Genomic DNA, 6,831 nt, shown 5'->3' on the forward strand with positions numbered 1-6,831 from the left:
CCCACGTGGACTCCTTGACATTGCTAAGGAAACCTGGGAGCAGGAGCGCACTCCTTATAGAAGTGTAATAGAGCATATTTCCCTTATGCAAGATAGTATTGCTGATGTCATGCCCATAGTCAAGGACCACAGGAGACAAAGGCGTTTGTCCTTAAAAACACAGATGTGTTCTCAGATTTGCCTGGGCGCACCTCTGTGATAAAACATGACATTGTCACCGAACCACAGGTATGGGTTCATGTGAAGCCATACAGGGTACCAGAAGCTCGTAGGCAGGCCATATCAGAAGAGGTCAGAAGCATGTTGGACCTTGGGGTTATTGAGGAGTCAAAAAGTGAGTGGTCAAGTCCCATAGTCCTCATTCCAAAACCAGATGGGACACTTCGGTTTTGTAATGACTTCCGAAAACTGAATAAGGTGTCAAAATTTGACGCTTACCCAATGCCAAGGGTTGATGAATTAATTGAGCGGCTTGGCCATGCTAGGTTTTTCTCTACCCTGGACCTTACTAAAGGATATTGGCAGGTACCCCTCACTGACACTGCTAAAGAGAAAACCGCATTTCTCACCCCAGATGGTCTCTTTCAGTATGTCTGTTTACCCTTTGGGTTACATGGAGCCCCCGCCACATTCCAAAGGTTAATGGACATAATCCGCAAACCCCATCATAGGTATGCCTCAACATATCTGGATGGGATCATTGTTTTCAGTAATGACTGGGAAATATCAAAAATAAAATAAAAAATTCCAACAGCACCTTGGAGACACTCCGATTATGACCCCAAAGTAGAAAATTGGGATGCACGCAGAAGGGCTCACAATCCTTGGTATGAGCACTGGCTGAGATCAGAAAAAAGGATTCCCACAGCATCCAAAATGCAGAAAAGAGTGTGTTTTATTCACACATCAGGGCACAAAAATGCAATGTCTCTCCTGGCTGTGTATAGAGCTGTGGCTGTACATGGAGGTCTCTCCTGGCTGTGTATAGAGCTGTGGCTGTACATGGAGGTCTCTCCTGGCAGTGTATAGAGCTGGCGCTGTACACGGAGGTCTCTCCTGGCAGTGTATAGAGCGGTGGCTGTACATGGAGGTCTCTCCTGGCTGTGTATAGAGCGGTGCCTGTACATGGAGGTCTCTCCTGTACATGGAGGTCTCTCCTGTACATGGAGGTCTCTCCTGGCAGTGTATAGAGCTGGCGCTGTACACGGAGGTCTCTCCTGGCAGTGTATAGAGCGGTGGCTGTACATGGAGGTCTCACTGGCTGTGTATAGAGCGGTGCCTGTACATGGAGGTCTCTCCTGTACATGGAGGTCTCTCCTGGCAGTGTATAGAGCGGTGCCTGTACATGGAGGTCTCTCCTGGCAGTGTATAGAGCGGTGGCTGTGCATGGAGGTCTGTCCTGGCAGTGTATAGAGCGGTGCCTGTACATGGAGGTCTCTCCTGGCAGTGTATAGAGCAGTGGCTGTACATGGAGGTCTCTCCTGGCAGTGTATAGAGCAGTGGCTGTACATGGAGGTCTCTCCTGGCAGTGTATAGAGCAGTGGCTGTGCATGGAGGTCTGTCCTGGCAGTGTATAGAGCTGTGGCTGTACATGGAGGTCTCTCCTGGCAGTGTATAGAGCGGTGCCTGTACATGGAGGTCTCTCCTGGCAGTGTATAGAGCGGTGGCTGTACATGGAGGTCTCTCCTGTACATGGAGGTCTCTCCTGGCAGTGTATAGAGCGGTGGCTGTACATGGAGGTCTCTCCTGTACATGGAGGTCTCTCCTGTACATGGAGGTCTCTCCTGGCTGTGTATAGAGCGGTGGCTGTACATGGAGGTCTCTCCTGGCAGTGTATAGAGCGGTGGCTGTGCATGGAGGTCTGTCCTGGCAGTGTATAGAGCAGTGCCTGTACATGGAGGTCTCTCCTGGCTGTGTATAGAGCTGTGGCTGTACACGGAGGTCTCTCCTGGCAGTGTATAGAGCGGTGGCTGTACATGGAGGTCTCTCCTGGCAGTGTATAGAGCAGTGGCTGTACATGGAGGTCTCTCCTGGCAGTGTATAGAGCAGTGGCTGTGCATGGAGGTCTCTCCTGGCAGTGTATAGAGCGGTGCCTGTACATGGAGGTCTCTCCTGGCAGTGTATAGAGCGGTGGCTGTACATGGAGGTCTCTCCTGTACATGGAGGTCTCTCCTGTACATGGAGGTCTGTCCTGGCAGTGTATAGAGCGGTGCCTGTACATGGAGGTCTCTCCTGGCAGTGTATAGAGCGGTGGCTGTGCATGGAGGTCTGTCCTGGCAGTGTATAGAGCAGTGGCTGTACATGGAGGTCTCTCCTGGCTGTGTATAGAGCTGTGGCTGTACATGGAGGTCTCTCCTGGCAGTGTATAGAGCAGTGGCTGTGCATGGAGGTCTCTCCTGGCAGTGTATAGAGCAGTGGCTGTGCATGGAGGTCTCTCCTGGCAGTGTATAGAGCAGTGGCTGTACATGGAGGTCTCTCCTGGCAGTGTATAGAGCAGTGGCTGTGCATGGAGGTCTCTCCTGGCAGTGTATAGAGCAGTGGCTGTGCATGGAGGTCTCTCCTGGCAGTGTATAGAGCAGTGGCTGTACATGGAGGTCTCTCCTGGCAGTGTATAGAGCAGTGGCTGTGCATGGAGGTCTCTCCTGTGCATGGAGGTCTCTCCTGGCAGTGTATAGAGCGGTGGCTGTGCATGGAGGTCTCTCCTGGCTGTGTATAGAGCTGTGGCTGTGCATGGAGGTCTCTCCTGTGCATGGAGGTCTCTCCTGGCAGTGTATAGAGCGGTGGCTGTGCATGGAGGTCTCTCCTGGCTGTGTATAGAGCGGTGGCTGTGCATGGAGGTCTCTCCTGTACATGGAGGTCTCTCCTGGCAGTGAATAGAGCGGTGGCTGTGCATGGAGGTCTCTCCTGGCAGTGAATAGAGCAGTGGCTGTACATGGAGGTCTCTCCTGTGCATGGAGGTCTCTCCTGGCAGTGTATAGAGCTGGCGCTGTACACGGAGGTCTCTCCTGGCAGTGTATAGAGCGGTGGCTGTGCATGGAGGTCTCTCCTGGCAGTGTATAGAGCGGTGCCTGTACATGGAGGTCTGTCCTGGCAGTGTATAGAGCGGTGGCTGTGCATGGAGGTCTCTCCTGTACATGGAGGTCTCTGCTGGCTGTGGATGTCTCTCCTGTACATGGAGGTCTCTCCTGGCTGTGGACGTCTCTCCTGTGCATGGAGGTCTCTCCTGGCTGTGGATGTCTCTCCTGTGCATGGAGGTCTCTCCTGTACATGGAGGTCTCTCCTGTACATGGAGGTCTCTCCTGGCTGTGGATGTCTCTCCTGTGCATGGAGGTCTCTCCTGTACATGGAGGTCTCTCCTGTACATGGAGGTCTCTCCTGGCTGTGGATGTCTCTCCTGTGCATGGAGGTCTCTCCTGGCTGTGGAGGTCTCTCCTGTACATGGAGGTCTCTCCTGTACATGGAGGTCTCTCCTGGCTGTGGAGAGGGTCAGGGCTGCTAAAGCTTCTGCTGGGACTCTCAGCCACACTGGTATTGTACCAACTGTTGTTGTTTTATGTTGGGTGACTGGTAGCCGGTCACCTGTATAGCCAGGATTTGCTGTGTTAGTTAGAGCTCAGACGAGCAGGATTTATGTTACTTTGTGCCTGTATGTAAGGATGAATTTCTTTTGGTTTCAATAAACAAACAGGAGCATCGCTGTTATATAAAAGTTTGTGTCCCTGTCTCTGACTGCCAATCCTGCTGTCTGCCCGGCTCTACAGAGCTAATCTCCCACACCCTCTATATACCACTCTGCCCTTACACTGTATACACTATATACAGACTATATACCACTATACACTATATACCACTCTGCCCTTAGGCTATGTTCACACTCTGTAAGAGACCGGCCGTTCCGTGACCCCTGCCGGGTCAAGTAACGGCTGGTCTTTGCACAGAGCCGTAGTGTTCTGATGCGCGCCCGCATCAGAACACTCCACAGCACAAAATGAAGCAAGCGTCCGGTGCCGCCCGCTTCATTGTGTGAACTGACAGCTTTCTGAGGCCGCTATTCACTGAATTGCGGCCGCAGAAAACTGACATGTTGAGAGTCCGCATGGGATCCCGGCCAGAGCGTATACGATGTGTATACGCTCCAGCCGGGATCCCATAGCAGATAAGGCAGTGTCCACAGGCGCATAAAGTACAGCTGTTGTTGCCAAAAAAAACTCAATTAGAGCTGTATTTCAACCCTATAAACATGCACTCAGCTAGCAACTCCTTGTGTTTTTTTTAGTCTTTATTCCTCATGCAACACGTCTTTCTCGTGTGATGTTTCCTGCGCACGTATGCAAGAGGTGAACTTTTGGCCATGTGATGTCATGGCTACAACGTGGTCGTTAGTGTCCGCGGGTGTTGCCCTGGCCAGACATGGGAACAGCAGTTGTTTAACTGTAGGAATTGTTACCTTATACCATTAACCAGTGCGTAGTCCTGGTTGGTAGCTTTCCTTTGTTCCCTCAAGGTGTTTATTTACTATTTCTATTACATATTCCAGTGCGTAGTTCCTGGACATATATGCATGTTGCTCTCCTACCTTCCTGGATATGAGCCAGTATATAGACAATAAATCTGTCTGAATTAGTAACTATATGCTGCCAGATTATGTTCCCTGCTGCATTACCTATTATTTGGCGTGCCTTCCATGCTGGAGTGCAGAGAGCTCCTGTCATCGCCACTTCCGGTTCAGACTATGAATCTGATGTGTTTGCCCGTGCGCAATGACACACTTCCGCCGAGACCCGTCTCCGTGCGCTCCAGGGTGCGTGGTTGCGTACTTCCGGTCTGAGTGTGCGTCTGACGCGCTACGCTCCAGACACCGTGACGCACTTCCGGTGCTTCATACAGAGCATGCGCGGCCTCAGGAAATGGCATAAAAATACCGGCGAGATGACGTGCAGCACCTCTGAGGTGCCAGGCAGCAGGATCTCTAGTCCATTGAGGTATTTGACAGTCTTGCCATTGATCCTACTCCCTTGTGTCCACATCCTTAACCTTTTATCTTATTTCTAGGTGTCAAGCTCAGGATCAAGGAAAAGGAGGCATAAGAGAAGGCACAGACATTGTACCTCATGTGACCAGCCACTGTCAAGCTGATACCTGTGATTATTGTGTGGAACGTTCACAGCGCCAGGCTCCAGCTTCTCATGACCATGCTAGTGGTCACAGAGAGCATAGCTCTGGTATACTGCAGCAGAGCACTGATGAAACCACTGCATTCATTAAGGAAGCAAGAGAATATTTCTCATGGTTCAAGGGACACTCACAGGAGGCAAGTCCTTGATCTGAGAGACCCAGACACCACCACCACCACCACCTTATCATTCTTCCAACACATCTGATTCAGAATCTGAAAAGATTTCAGAAGATTTTTGTTTATTTAAAAAGGAACAAGCAGACAGATTGATCAGGAAAGTTAAGAAATTCATGGAGTCAGGTGAATCTGAGCCCACCAATCAAGACAAGGAAGCCTTATTTTACATACCTAGAAAGAAGTCAATAGTTTTGCCCAGCCATCAGGTGTTAAAGGGGTAGTGCGGCGCTCAGAAATTATTCACAGAATAACACACATTACAAAGTTATACAACTTTGTAATGTATGTTATGTCTGTGAATCACCCCGCTCCCCGTGTCCCACCACCCCCACCCGTGTACCCAGAAGTGTAGTGCATTATACATTACCTGATCCGTGTCGAGGGCCGTCCGCAATCTTGTGCCAAACGTCATCTTCGGACAGAGGGCCGAGTCGCTGCCGCCCGTCCCCCCCTCCGCCGCGTGACAACTGTGCTCAGCCGCGATTGGCTGAGCACAGTTATGCTCAGCCAATCGCAGATGAGCATCGGATGACGCTGCAGAGGGCAGCCGGCATTCGGGACAGTCTGAGCTGTTCGCCGTCCGCCCGAAGAAGACATCACTCTCTGAAGATCGGAGACGGGTATCGGCACGTGACAGGTTGTTAGGGCCACGGCGGCGTCCCGTGCTCCGGACCGCCGCCGCACCCTCTCTTCTACATCTGCAGAAGCCAGTGTCCGTAGGCAGGGACCCGGCGCTGCTGTTGCTTCGGCCCCGGGGGGCGCCTCACCTCACCGCGCTCCTGTCCGTCGCTGTGCCGGCCGGCTCGCGCGTCCCCCTCCTCCTAGGGCGCGCGTGCGCTGGCTGTCTCAGATTTAAAGGGGCAGTGCGCTCCTAATTGGTCCACATGTCAATCACTCCCCTATAAGTTCCAGCTCTGCCCCCTTCCAGGTGTTGGAGCCTCTACATGCTTCCCATAGCGTTTGGCCCAGCTCCCTGTTGTTCCTGATTCCTGTCCACTACCTGGTCCCTAGTCCTTGTTTCTGATTCCTGTCCGCTACCTGGTCCCTAGTCCTTGTTCCTGCTCCTCTGTTACACTATTGCTCCTGCGTTCAGCCTGTCACCTGCGGTTACGCCTACAAACCTCTGCCAGCACCTTCTCCTGCCTACTGCTCCTGCCACGCCTCGCCTGCCGTCACTAGCAACCAAGCCAGGGGTAGCGACCTGGGGGTCGCCTGCCGCAGCAAGTCCATCCCGCCTTGCGGCGGGCTCTGGTGAAAACCAGCGGCCCCTTAGACTCCGCTCCCTGGTGAGGTTAGTGCCATCGCTGGTGACAGTCCAGTGGATCCACTACTCCAGGCGTTACACAGGTGAGTATAGCGCACCACACTTCCGGGTACACGGGTGGGGGTTGTGGGACACGGGAAAGGGGGCCATTCACAGACATAACATACATTACAAAGTTGTATAACTTTGTAATGTGTGTTAGTCTGTGAATAAT

This window comes from Dendropsophus ebraccatus, chromosome 11, assembly GCF_027789765.1.
Source record: "Dendropsophus ebraccatus isolate aDenEbr1 chromosome 11, aDenEbr1.pat, whole genome shotgun sequence".
Lineage (NCBI taxonomy): Eukaryota > Metazoa > Chordata > Amphibia > Anura > Hylidae > Dendropsophus > Dendropsophus ebraccatus.